This window comes from Zootoca vivipara, chromosome 5, assembly GCF_965207765.1.
Source record: "Zootoca vivipara chromosome 5, rZooViv2.hap1.1, whole genome shotgun sequence".
NCBI classification, from domain to species: domain Eukaryota; kingdom Metazoa; phylum Chordata; class Lepidosauria; order Squamata; family Lacertidae; genus Zootoca; species Zootoca vivipara.
This window is the reverse complement of record NC_142588.1, coordinates 74,513,666-74,528,123: the sequence shown is the minus strand read 5'-3', so window position 1 is coordinate 74,528,123 and position 14,458 is coordinate 74,513,666. Positions and strand designations below refer to the sequence as shown.

Below are 14,458 nucleotides of genomic sequence, written 5' to 3'. Positions count from 1 at the left end.
CTGTACTACGTGGACCTTTGGTTTGACCCAGGAAGGCTCTTCATACACTCTTAACGTTTTCACAGAGCTGATCCAAAGGGCACTTTGTGCTAATTATGACTTCTTCTTTTTGCCACAGAGGTGGAACTAAAGGGGAAGTAGCAAAAGGGCAGAGCAATTATGTCCCCTTAAACCTTATAGGTCCACGAATGTGAAAGTAGCTATACCAATGACAAACTTAGTTGGTCTCTACGGTGCTACTGGAAGGAATTTTTTCTATTTTTTTGTTTCGACTACATCAGACCAACGCGGCTACCTACCTGTAACTATTCACCGAAAGATACTGTTGTATCGTAACCAAGGAAACTGACTGCGGTTTGCATATTGCTTTTTTTTTAAGCACCAACGTTTTTAATAAGCAATTTTTGCTTATTAAAAGTAAAAACAAAGGAAGTGCTTTTGTATTCCATGCCACTTCTCTTAATTGCAGTGCAACTTTACACAGAGAGTTTAAAAGATGAAGGTGATGTTGCTCCGTAATGGCTGTGCGCTTTAGAACAAGCCAATTAAAGAAGCTTATCTTATGACCCAGCCGCTAATCCAGCCACTGACATCTGCCCTACAACAGAGACTTACACCAGCCAACTGACAAGACGATCAGAAGACGTTCGTGGAAACTGTGTCATCTCTCTCTCCCTTTAGGGTTTGGCTTCCTCTTCATATGTCAACAACTGATAAACTCTTGCAAAACCAAAACTGCTACCAGCTACTGAATTAACTCCCATTGCAGAGCAGGTGCAAAGTCTCACATTTCGTGTCAAGATTTTGCAAGCCACATGCTCCCCCTAACAGTGAACTGAGGTGGTGAGTGCCGAGAGAAGTGGGGCCATTGAGAAACTAGAGGGACGTATCAGTAGGCGGCCGGGAAACCCCAGTGCTCTTGCAAAAATACAAACAAAACAACCGCCTTAACCTTCGCCCCCTCCCCCTCCCGCACACCAAAAAAGCCCCAAGCTTGGGAGTACTGATTATTCTCAGGGGCCACAGGATGTTGAGTGTCAGTTGGAAACGAAAAACAAAACTGGAGAGGGGAAAGAGGGGAATTCCCTTCCTTGAGCTCCTGAGAGCTTATAGTATCCTGGGGAATAACATGGATGGAACAGTCATGTTGCAGAGTAGGCTCAGGAGTGGCTGGTGGAGAGACCAGCTTAGCCTAGCTGCTGCTTTGCGTTCCAGCATCACAATGAGGAGTTATTGCTATTGCTGCTTTGGGGGCTAGTGTAGGGGCTTTGCAATGCTCGTCAGTATGCCCGTAATGCCCTGGCCTTGCCACTGCTATTCTACACCCCAGTAGGATGCAGTCATGCCACTGTTGAGAAGCCAGCGCCATGCCACCAGCCCAACCCACCCCGGTAAGGATCCACTGCAATATGTAGTTTCAGAGCCCACTTTGCATTTATAATCCTTTCTTTGTGCTCTTGCTACCACACAATTCTGATGAGCTCAATTCAGAAGTGGTTGTTTCCCACCAAATAACAACAACAGGAATAACTTTGTTATTTGTGCCCCATCCATCTGACTGGGCTGCCTCAGCCACTCTGGGCAGCTTCCAAGAAATATAAAAACCACAACAAAACACCAAAGACTTCTGGGAAAAGATTTATAATGAGCTAAAGAACCCAGGTGGCGCTGTGGGTTAAACCACTGAGCCTAGGGCTTGCTGATCAGAAGGTCGGCGGTTCGAATTCCTGTGACGGAGTGAGCTCCCGTTGCTCGGTCCCAGCTCCTGCCAACCTAGCAGTTCGAAAGCATGTCAAAATGCAAGTACAGTGGAACCTCGGTTTATGAACACCTCGGTTTATGAATTTTCGGTTTATGAACACCGTGGACCCATCTGGAACGGATTAATTCATTTTCCATTACTTTCAATGGGAAAGTTCGCTTCGGTTTATGAACGCTTCAGTTTATGAACAGACTTCCGGAACCAATTACACCCATGCTTCAGTTTATGAACGCTTCAGTTTAAGTACTCCGCGGACCCGTCTGGAACGGATTAATCCACTTTCCATTACTTTCAATGGGAAAGTTCGCTTCAGTTTATGAACGCTTCAGTTTAAGTACTCTGGAACGGATTAATCCACTTTCCATTACTTTCAATGGAAAAGTTCGCTTCAGTTTATGAACGCTTCAGTTTATGAACAGACTTCCGGAACCAATTGTGTTCATAAACCGAGGTACCACTGTAGATACATAGGAACCGCTACAGCGGGAAGGTAAACGGTGTTTCCGTGTGCTACTCTGGATCACCAGAAGCGGCTTTGTCATGCTGGCCACATGACCTGGAAGCTATACGCCGGCTCCCTCGGCCAATAATGCGAGATGAGCGCACAACCCCAGAGTCGGTCACGACTGGACCTAATGGTCAGGGGTCCCTTTACCTTTTCCTTTAAAGAAAGTGTTGAAAAACACATTTATTAAGAAACCATCCGACTATTGGGTATAGTCGGAAAAAGAGGTTCCCAAGAAAGAAGTTACTTTCTTTTTGTATGCCATGACAGCAGCGAGAATCTTGATAGGTAAGAACTGGAAGACACATGAAGTACCAATAGTAGAATATTGGCAGATGAAAATGATTGAATACATGGAATTGGCTGAACTGACCGGGAGAATCCGCGACCAGAGAGAAGAGGTGGTGGAGGAAGATTGGAAGAAATTTAAAGATTATTTAAAGAAATATTGTAATATTTGAGTATTTGAGATAGATTTGGAAGTAGTATAGGTTGTAGTTTTAGAAATTAAGAGAAATGAGAAAGACAACATGATGTAATGATTATAAAAGATAAAATATAGAAATTATGGGAATAAAAAATAAAAAATAAAATGGTATAGAGTGTTAATATAGAAGTTGCTAAAGATGGAATTAATATGAAGCACAGGTGGGAGGGATTTGAGGAGGATAATGAAATGTTCTAGAGATTTTTGTTTTTATTTTTTGTTTTGTATGTTTATAATATTGTATTTTGTATTGTGTTGTGCTTATTTGTGTACTGTGCTTATTATGTGTATTGTGTTTATATGTTATAAAATGGATTTAAAAAATGGGGGGGGGGAGAGACACCAAACATTAAAATCTTCCCTATACAGGGCTGTCTTCAGGCGTCCTCTAAAAGTTTTCTCGTTATTTATTTCCTTGACATCTGATGGGAGGGCATTCCATGGGGCAGGCGTATATATATTTGCATGGCAGAGTGTACCATAAATGTTCGCCCATGTTAACTTTTTAGAGCCCCATGCAACAAAACAGAGACTCGAAGGTCATGCAATGTTGTTACAGTCTTGATGTGGAAGATGCCTCAACATAGTCAGTACCTGCACGGGAAATGGAGGTGTAAGAAGTTCCGAGCTTCTCAAGAGAGGGGAAGTGGGATCCATGCTTATTGGGGACTTGAGTCCAACTGAATCAACGAGACTTCCTTCTATGTAGACATGACGGATGGCTGTATCTGTCAGTTTTCAGTTCCTCATTTTTGAAGTTTGCAGTTGAGTTCATCACTTTTCTGCATCAGTCTGCAATTTTTGTTTAACGTCGTCATGAGAATTCACCAGCATTTTAATGTACTTTTCTTCTACTGTAATATGCACATTTTTGCAGGCAATTTTCTCGAATATAATGTCTTTTTGTATGCTATTTTTGTTCTCTCTCACACACATACATATGATGTGTATGTTTTCACTAATAAACACATTTAAAGGCACACTTAGGTAGACGTATTTTGGATAGAGAACTGCACTGCAAAATTCACAGATTTGCAGATTTGGAAGGATAGCTGTGCTTTAATTCGCATATCGTTTTGGGAAATGCAAATTAGGTGGGTTCCCATTAAAATGCAAGCTGAACCAAATTTATTTCCCATTTCTAACAGACGCGACTACAATTGTGCGGTAAGTTCAATAGTATAATGGCTGCCAGCATAGCCCAATATATCTTTACCCAGAAGTCCAACTACCAGTATATTCAACTTCCTGCACCAGGAGGGCACATGGTAGGAGGGATCTCAGCACATAACAATTAAGTGTTGTTGTTTTAAAGGTTCTACAGGGATCTCCACCACCAGATGACTGGCCCAAATTATCTTGTGTGAAGCAGGCATAGAAGAGTAACAAGAAGATGGCAGTATTTTTTTGCTGCAAACTTTTGGCCATTCAAAAGAGAGGGAAAGAGTGGATGTTATAGCAGATTTCTGACTCTCAAACTGCAGTATGAGTTGGCATGGAAGCAGGAGTCTCTAGTGTCAAAACGCTGGCAGGAATTCTGCAACATATCTTGTCCCTTTATTCAGAGCTGAAGCCAAAAATGCTAAGTAATTACTGAAAGGTTACAAACATTAGGCTCGGTTATTAGCAGAGCCTCCTGAAAACTATATTGCTAGCATTAGATCTGCCGAATAACTCTCCAAGACAACCTTTCATTTTCTCCCTCCGGATAAATCTCCAGAATCACACACCTCCCCCCCCCCAAGTTCAATTGTCCATGAAACAATATCAAGGATGCGTCAATGGAAACAATACCACAGGCAGAGAAGGCTCAGTCCTAAAGGACAGTGGGGGGGGGGCTTTAGCCTTAATAAAGTTAAGGCTGAATTATATGGAGCATTATTTATATGGAGAAGCTCATATTCTCAGCATTTATGGAAAAGGATAATAATTATTTCCAGAGAGCTTGATCTCAATAGGAAAAGGTGGTGATGGGTTGCTTCGCACAAAGCTCTGGCTGTGTACAATCAGTGTTCCAATTTAAGCACTGGCTGGGGGCCCAAGCAGCTTAGATGGTTCAACAGGTCTATGCCTCTACTCGCCAATGTGGTCACTAGACCCATTTTAGTGGTCTAGTTTTCATAAATCTATAGGCCAGGGCATTGCATTCTGGGTAAATTAAAACATCAGCCAGCTGCTGCATCAAAGACCTAGTGAGAACCGCACCTGGAATACTTAGAATACAGGGTGATATCCCAGAGACATGGAAAGAAGCATTTATTACATTGATACCTAAACAAGATGTGGATCTTCTTCGGAATACTTAGTCCAATTCTGGGCACCACAGTGTAAGAAGGATGTTTACAAGCTGGAACGTGTGCAGAGGAGGGCAACCAAGATGATCAATGGTCTGGAAACCAAGCTTTATGAAGAATGTTTGAAGAAGTTGGGTTGGTTAGCCTGGAAAAGAGGAGACTGAGATATTATAGCCATCTTCTAATATCTCAAGGGCTGTCACATGGAAGATGGAACAAGCCTGTTCTCTCATGCTCTGGAGGGTAGGACATGAACCAATGGCTTCTAATTACAGTACAAGAAATGAGATTCCAAATACAGATTCCAAATACAGTGGTACCTTGTTTTGAGTCCGGGATCCGTATCGGAGCCCTGGATGCTCGGCAAAAGGGACACTCGACAAAGCGCCACTCTGCGCATGCACACAGAGCAGTTTGTGCTTCTGTGCATCCGCGAGCGGCAAATCCGGAAGTAACCCATTCTGGTACTTCCGGGTTTGCCGTGGGCGGTTGCCAAAACGGACGCTCGACGGGGCGGACATTCGCAGAGGTATTACTTTAAACATCAGGAAGAACTTTCTGATAGTAAGAGCTGTTTGGCAGTGGAACGGTCTCCCTCATGAAGTTGTGGACTCTCCTTCCTTGGAGATTTTAAAGCCGAGATTGCATGGCCATCTGTCATGGATGCTTTAGCTGAGATTCCTGCATTGCAGGGGGTTGGACTAGATGACCCTTGGGATACCTTCCAACTCTACAATTCTGTGATTCTGTGAGAAGGGCAGTAAATGATGTTGCTTCCACCACTGTGATAACAATAACAGAAGAAGAAAAATATGCAGCTGCATGGGGGGGGGCAAGGATTTGTGTGTTGGTGGTGATGGTCTTGTGCTGTGGGCCCTCTGGTACTAACATGTATTAATCAATAGTACACAGTATGGCACTTGGGTGAACTGCACCTCAGCAAATCATTTTGCAGATTTGCTAGATCTGCCACACTCTTTCAGGACTGGTTTAACTGCTTGCCCCTTTCAGTATATTTGATCACCCACCTTCAGGTTTCCTTCTGTCTTGTAAGGTGTTCAAACACATTTCCTCCAAGAGCAGATCCTGCTAGATGAAAGCAGAGTCAACAGCAAGCAGCAGATTCTACAAAACCCCAACTGCTATATCAAAAGCACCGGCTCTTTGCAAAAACTCAAGTTTTTCAGCGACTGAACTAAAGCAAGTGTTGTGAAATCTGAAAATTTCACATCAGAGCAAAACTCTTTGCAAGGCCTTAACTCCTCCTCTTGTTAGTGGAATGCTCACTTACAATCAAGGGGTGTCAGAGAGTTCCAGTGGAAATTCCAGCAGTTTACATGTTTGTCTGTGGTCCGGAATAGAAATCACTCAAGGAATGACCAGTATTGGCCAGAAACACATACAAGTAGCTCGAGTTTCCTGCCTGAAATGCTGGGGAATCCCAGTGTGCTCCTTGGTGGCAAGGGGACTTCCTCAAGCAGCAGCAACTGAGAGGGCCTTGGTGGGCAGAAGGGAGAAGTGGGAAGTGATGGAAGACCCCCCTCAACCCATACACCATAAGTAATCCCATAGGGGAGCTTGATTTTACAGCTTACACTGATGCTATTCCTCTTCATGAGAGGTCTTTCTGCAACTCTTTTGATGCTGAACTACTCATCAAAGCAGAACTACTCATCAAACATGGTGGCATGGATTATCTTAATGCTTTCTCTTTGAGCATATACGTTGGGAAATTTATGTATTTATGGGGTTGAAGCAGGAATCGCTTATGCTTCTTCTCACAACACTTCTTTGAAACATCTGAACCAGGGATATGCTCTATTCTGCTTGCTTGCTTAATTTCTGCTCTGGCCAGAAGCAACCGAATTACCCCAATAATTTCTATCCTCCGCTTTCTTGTGGGTTATCTTTGGGAGAAGAAAAGACTAAGGAGCAAACCCTACACAAATCTGGACTGGAGTTCCCTAAGACAGTTGGATGATGCCCAGTACACCTCCTTTCAGCAACTCCTGCAGCCAAACTGATGCTAAACATATGGTTCTGCTTTCCTTTGGACCACATCAGAGAGGCCGAGAGGAGGGATCTTGTCATCTGGGCAGCCCAGGACCTCCATACACACTTCCCAGGCCTGAGCTCTGAGGAGATCACTTCACTTCAGTGCAATTTCATTTCACCCCCGGAGGCGTGCTCTGTTGTTGTTGACGGATGCCAACAACGGTATTTCTGCACCACCCCACATTCAAAGTAGTGAAACACCTACTTTCAGAATGTACAAGGGAAAGTGTGGGGATTTATATTTGAGAGAGTTGCTGAAATGCACAAATTCAAGTAGATTTCAAAATCTGGAAATAATGCTTTATGTGTCCTTTCCTTCTCTGGAGATGCTTCTTCAAAGTATACCCACCATACTCAGTTGTGTAGAGATAGCTGTATTCCAGAATCGTGGCCTAAGGCAAAAATTCTGCATTCTTCTGGCACAAGCTTTGTTGTTCCTTTAATCAAAGCTGATCAGAAATGCTGAGTATTTGTTGAAGGGTTACAGACACTCCGATGACCTACCAAAAGAGCTTTCCCTAGCTTTTGCAGCCAGCACTTTAGTTGCTGGATAGTTGCCTGAACAAAAACTCTCACATAATGAAATCTGCAAGGCCCTAAGACTTTGTGTACCAGACATTATCTATGGGAATTAATGGTCTATTCAGTTTCTAAATTCTAATCTAAGCCCTTGTTTAACTTGCTGTAAAAAAGGGGGGGAGTCAACTGCAAGTTGATTAAGACCCTTTGCTAAACCCAAGAAACTGGTGAGCTGAGATCCAAGTCTTGCAAGCTATACTTTCAAGATTGTCTCTAGAAATCAAATATTATCTTCATTACCATTCAGACAGGATGTGATGTCCATAGTGTTTGAAGGAGAGATGAGCTCCGATAAAAGAACCAGTATTTCCTGGGGGTGGTGATGTTAAACATTGGTTAAACTGAGCAAGAGAGCAAGTTCCGTCAAAGTTTGTATGCTTGTGCAGAAAACCTCTCTCCTGCCTTGCATGTGAGAGCTCGCAAGCAGTCCTTGATGCCAATCTTTTTTTAATGAACTTTTCATGCTGAACTGTTCTCCAAGCTGAAGCTTGGCGCCCTGTCATTGTTTGTGTGCGTTTGAACTATTTGTCTATCATATTCATGTGCGGATCCTGTACCCCGCATTGATCTCCACTCCTGTCAGCGACCAACAGCATGCATTGCCAGAAAAGATAACAAATGAGCAATCCTTAATTTCTTAAGTGAAGATGTCACAATGTTAATAAGTGTCTGTCTCAACGTAAGAATACCAGGCCGAAAGCCTATCTAACATTTGATTCTCATAGTAGTTAGCCAGATATCTATGCATAGCTGCCAAGTACCCCATTTTCCCCGGGAAACCCCCGTTTTTACTTACCTTTTCCCGGTGGTCCCCCGTATCACTTTGTCTCCCGTTTTTCTCCGTTATTTTCTCCTGCCGGCGGCCATTTTTTTTCTTTCTGATTTGTCCTTCTATGGGCACAAAAAATGGTCGCCGCCGGCTTCAAAAGTCACATCTACGCATGACCGGAAGTGTGTAGACGCGACTTCCGGTGTCGGCGGCGGCCATTTTTGGTGCCCGTAGATGGGCGGGGTGACACCAGAAGTTGCGTCGACTCACTTCCGGTCATGCGCAAAAGCTACTTTTGAAGCCGGCGGTGGCCATTTTTGGTGCCCATAGAAGCGCAAAGCGACACCGGAAGTTACGTCGACGCAACTTCCAGTGTCACACGGCTGCCGGTCCCGGATTCTGCAGTCCGGGACTTGGAAGGTAAGTGTCTGTGTGAAGCCTGCAGGCAGGACATGAGAGCAGTAGTACTTTCCAAGCAACTGGTATTCAGGGACAGACTGCTGCTCACAGCAGAGGCAGGCAATATGCCTCTTTGACGCCGTGACTTTCGGAATATCACTTGGTGCCTTGTTTTTTTGTTGCTGGGGAATATATGAAGCGATGCGATGCTTCATATATTCTCCAGCAACAACAAAAAAACTATATATGAATAGGTCATAAATCCTGGAATTTCAAGCTTTAGTTGACATATTGTGATGGATTTCTTTTCATTTCTCTGAAATTCCAAGGGCCTTAAACAAATGGGAGTGCTGGCAGCAAATGTATACATACTGCCTCCTGAATAACATTGTTGGATAACATGAAGTACGCTGTCACTGCCAGACCTCCAACTGCAGTTCCAATGGGTCATATCCAGTATAAGCCATACTCAGCAGACCTATGGAAATCAACAAACTAGGGACCATTAATTTCAACGGGTCTACTCTGACATCATTGGACAACACCCATTGTTTATAGTGGCTAAGTTGCGATCAGCCTATTTGGGTTACTTCAATGGAGCAACAAAAACATTTATTTTTTTTAGGCCTACTCACATTCCTGGAATGGCCTCATCCAGAATTAGAGTAATGTTAAAATTGAAAAAAGCTTGTGCCAAATGATTGTTTTCAACCATTTTTAAAGATATGTAGAAATTGAATTAAGTGGCACCTTGCCGACAAAGGTCCGTATAGTTAAAGCTATAGTTTTCCCAATAGTGATGTATGGAAGTGAGAGCTGGACCATAAAGAAGGCTGATCGCCGAAGAATTGATGCTTTTGAATTATGGTGCTGGAGGAGACTCTTGAGAGTGCCATGGACTGCAAGAAGATCAAACCTATCCATTCTTAAGGAAATCAGCCCTGAGTGCTCACTGGAAGGACAGATCCTGAAGTTGAGGCTCCAATACTTTGGCCACATCATGAGAAGAGAAGACTCCCTGCTGTTGGGAAAGATTGAGGGCCCAAGGAGAAGGTGAGGACAGAGGATGAGATGGTTGGACAGTGTTCTCAAAGCTATCAACATGTGTCTGACCAAACTGTGGGAGGCAGTGGAAGACAGGAGTGCCTGGCGTGCTCTGGTCCATGGGGTCACGAAGAGTCGGGCACGACTAAACGACTAAACAACAACAACCTGGTTTTCATGGACTGCACCTTAAATAAGCTTTCCTGAAACTGTCTACATATTCACTTAGCAGTAGCAATTCTAATTGCCTCACCTTAAAGTTCTGGGGCAGTTTATCTGCCTGATATGGTTCTAAGGCAGTGGTAGCCAACTCAGTGCTTTCTAGACATTGTTGGACCCCAACTGCCAGCATCCCTACCATTGGCCATGTTGGCTGGGCCTGATGAGAGTTAGTGCAACTGCATCTGGAGCATACCACATGGATTACCTCTGCCTTCAAGGTATGCGTTGCCAGTGTTGTAGCATCACGTAGCTGGGTGTTCATATTCACACATAATATTCTCGGTTCCACAATCCCAAAGTTGGGTTCCTAGGCTCCCTTCTCGCCTTCACTTCTCCCTCACACAAAAGGATTTCATTTTCCCATTCCTATTTTAAACAATTTGCTGTCATGTTGCCAGTCAAATCTGCTCGTCCCTTTCCTCATCATTTGCCTCAATGCTTGGTGTGGTTCCTTGGCCTGCTGGATTTGGCCTTGGTCCAAATTGCTCTTCAGCCATGAAACTTGGCCCGTTGCACTCAAGTTCTGCTTGCAAGCTTCCCATGTGTATAAGGCTGGCCAGTGTGAGAGCAGAATGCTGGACCAGATGGGCCTTTGGCCTGATCCAGCTGGCCTTTCCTTGTGAGGGAAAAAAAAAGACTATTGATGGCTACTAGTCATGATGGCATATGCTACTTTCAGAATCAGAGACAGCAAGCTTCTGAATGCCAGTTGCTGGGAACATGAGGGAGGGAGCACAATTCTGTTCATGCCCTGCCTGTGGGCTTCTCATAGTCATCTAGTTGGCTACTATGGGGCTGCGGACTTTTCCCTGGTCCAGCAAGGCTTTAGGAGTATTATAAGCTTTGGCTTAGAGTTATTTCAGTAAGCAAAATCAGGCACCGAGCAAAGGTTGGAGGACGCCAGAGTTTTATTCACTTTTCACTCTGAACATTTCCTAGCTATTAGCTATTTGTTCAAGTCTCATTAATCACCTAATGCAATAGTCATTTTCGACTATGGAGTCATATTCATTCTCCTCATGCATCTTCTTGTCAGAGTCTCTAGCAGCTACAAATACGATGCTGCAATTTTTTGTGCACATACTTGACTAAGTCCCATCGAACTGAGTAAATAGGCAAAGGAATGTGCCAAATGCAACAACATTATGACCTACACCGGTCATAATGAACTCCACAGGTTGTTTATGCCACTTTATATGGCAACATTGCAGCAAGCAAATTAACAGAGTCTTCAGTAAATTTTCCACAGTAGAAATCAGGGGTGGCCCTGATCTGACACCCTGAAGGCAGTTTTTCTGCACTCTGAAGACCCTGCTAATTTTGTCAGAAGCAGCAAAGGTGTTTTTTTGTTTTGTTTTTAAAGTAGACACAGAGCTAGGATAGGCAAGGAGATTTAATTCTCTCTGCGCAGTCCATCACCCTGACAAATCTCCTCAACCACCAGACTGGTCATTTGATGAGCTATAATCCCTCTCCCCAGCTAATGACACAGATTGATGGAGAGGGACTGTTGTTTATGCAGATGTCCTGTGGGCTTGCATGTGAGATTATGTTTGTGTGGGGTGGATATTCCCACTGTTGGCATGTGCCCCCCACAGGGGTTGGCCAAGTGTATGCCCCTTGGGTCAAAAAAAGGTTGGTCATCATTGATATAAAGCCTTTTCCATTGCTTTGGTGTCACGAGCAACCAGATTTATTGCTGGCACAGATTTGTGGCCTTATGACTTCCTAAGATGTTGCTATCACATTATATCACCTCCCTGGTCAGTGACTGGGCCTGGAAGGAACATTTTGGGAGGAGAAAGGTAAGGGGGCTTTCACAAGATGATTGTGGAGGCTTCCTGGCCTCAGCACTAAAAAGGAAAAAGGGAAAATTTCCCTGCTTTTGATTTTTAATGGCTGATGTCCTCCTGAATTTTGTTTTATTTTGTATTTTGTGCTCTCATTTTGTTTGTTTTCTGTTGTGAACCAGCTTCTGATCTTGGATGAAGGGTGGTATAGATATTAATAATAATGATGATGATGATGATGATGATGATAATAATAATGGCATTGGAGAAAAAGATCAAAATGTAATTGAGAATTCTTTGAAAGGGTTTAGAAAGAAAGGATGTAATATTTTATGTATTGTTCAAAAAAGTATAGCTTACCACAGTTAAGATTCTTTTCACTGCTGTATGAAAGTTACAGCTTTATTTACTATTAGTAGCAAATTGTACAAGTCCTACTACTTTAACGCCTACCCTACTTTTCTACGAAATAATCAACCAGATTATGGAGACATTTTTAATAGGAAAGTATCATGGAACAGAAAGCCAATTCTTTTTCCTTTGTATCTCCTTATATAACAGCTAAGCACTTAACATGTTTCAGCCTTCTTTAGCCAACTAGCACATTTATTTTATGCCTAAGCCTCACCATAAACAATATACGTGGCAGCAAGGAACAGTTCTCAAACATCTGCTAAACAAGGGGAACACAGGATAAATCTTTAACACAAACATAGCTATACCTGCGTACCAGTGTTATCAATGAAGATGAAATCCAGGACCTCGAATTTATCTTCAAACTACATTTGCAAAACCAAATAATGCATAGCAAATGAACTGGTGATCTCAACTATCAAATCTTACCTTCAGTGTGCAGAAGGTTCATTTGCATCTACCACTGCAGCCTAGCAACGAACACACAGCGTTAAGTCACAAATGTTTATGGTGCCAGTTCTTATTCATACTGTTCAAAATGTCTTCATTCTATTTCTAGGATGTTTTAAACACTGATTATATCAAGAGATAAATGCACCTGTTCTTTTTCAAGCGGAGTCCAGTCTTGCCCATCATAGGCAATCAGTGGTCTATGTGGCAATCCTTTATTTTATTTTTAAAATAGACATTTGTTCACGCACAGAGGCGGAGCTAGCTTCTCTGGCACCCGGAGCGGCGCACATGCTGTGCACCCGGGGGTGGGGGGTGGTGATGTCACCCCCCCTCAGGGATGACACCCAGGGTGGACTGCACCCACCGCACTCCCTTCCTCCGCCAGTGTTCACGCAGTAAAGAAAATCTTGACTGATCATAAAATCAGTTGATGAGAGGGTTGCCCACTCTAGCAAGATGAAATTGTGGCATTGGGCAGGCCACCAAGTTGCAAATTCTGCTTGGGCGGATTGAAGCAGCTAGACCAGGCATAGGCAACCTTGGCTCTCCAGATGTTTTGGAACTACAACTGCCATGATCCCTGACCACATGATGGGAGTACTGTTTTGGGGGGACAGGGGGCGGGTGGGTGTGGGGGACTCCCTGGTCCTGAATGGGATAACTGTGCTCTTGAAGGACCAGGTGCGCAGCCTGGGAGTCATTTTGGACTCACAGCTGTCCATGGAGGCACAGGTCAATTCTGTGTCCAGGGCGGCTGTCTACCAGCTCCATCTGGTACGCAGGCTGAGACCCTACCTGTCCGCAGACTGTCTCACCGGAGTGGTGCATGCTCTAGTTATCTCCCGCTTGGACTATTGCAATGCGCTCTACGTGGGGCTACCTTTGAAGGTGACCCGGAAACTGCAATTAATCCAGAATGCGGCAGCTAGACTGGTGACTGGGAGCGGCCACCGAGACCACATAACACCGGTCCTAAGAGACCTACATTGGCTCCCAGTACGTTTCCGAGCACAATTAAAAGTGTTGCTGCTGACCTTTAAAGCCCTAAATGGCCTCGGTCCTATATACCTGAAGGAGCGTCTCCACCCCCATTGTTCAACCCGGACACGGAGATCCAGCGCCGAGGGCCTTCTGGCGGTTCTCTCACTGCAAGAAGCAAAGCTACAGGGAACCAGGCAGAGGGCCTTCTTGGTAGTGGCACCCACACTGTGGAACGCCCTTCCATCGGAGGTCAGGGAGATGAACAACTACCTGACATTTAGAAAACACCTAAAGGCAGCCCTGTTTAGGGAAGTTTTTAATCTGTGATATTTTAATGTATTTTTATATTTGTTGGAAGCCGCCCAGAGTGGCCGGGAAACCCAGCCAGATGGGCGGGGTATAAATAAATAAATAAATAAATAAAAATAGTTCCAAAACATCTGGAGAGCCAAGGTTGCCTATGCCTGAGCTAGACTGACAGTGGTAGCATGTTCTGTGAATTAATAGAGCGATCTGGAAAGTGTCTCTCTCCCTTGCCCACCTGCTTTTTCTATTCCCAACCTGCTGAAACCACCACCGTTGCCATTAAAGAACTGAGGCAGTAAGACAAGCTATCCTATGATAGATGACAAAGCCTGGAGCTTGGATCAGAATTGAGCAGATGTGACTTTTCTATGCAATGCCATGAAAACTCATGTGCACTC

At 44.0% G+C, this 14,458-nt stretch overlaps 1 long non-coding RNA gene across 4 annotated transcripts; it reads right to left on the bottom strand.

The window, feature by feature from the left end:
• Window positions 1-1,446: 1,446 nt before the first annotated feature.
• Window positions 1,447-12,821, bottom strand: LOC132592148 (uncharacterized). Of its 4 annotated transcripts, XR_015949882.1 has the most exons (5): window positions 10,148-11,079; window positions 7,923-7,992; window positions 6,077-6,134; window positions 5,026-5,193; window positions 1,447-3,546 (listed from the first exon to the last, which is right to left on the bottom strand). It is a non-coding gene; the product is annotated as an uncharacterized LOC132592148 (long non-coding RNA). The 4 variants fall into 4 exon arrangements; XR_015949883.1 differs by lacking the exons at window positions 7,923-7,992; window positions 10,148-11,079 and adding an exon at window positions 12,750-12,821 and having other exon boundaries at window positions 1,451-3,546; XR_009557569.2 differs by lacking the exon at window positions 7,923-7,992 and having other exon boundaries at window positions 1,451-3,546; window positions 10,322-11,061.
• Between the last annotated feature and the right edge of the window lie 1,637 nt (window positions 12,822-14,458).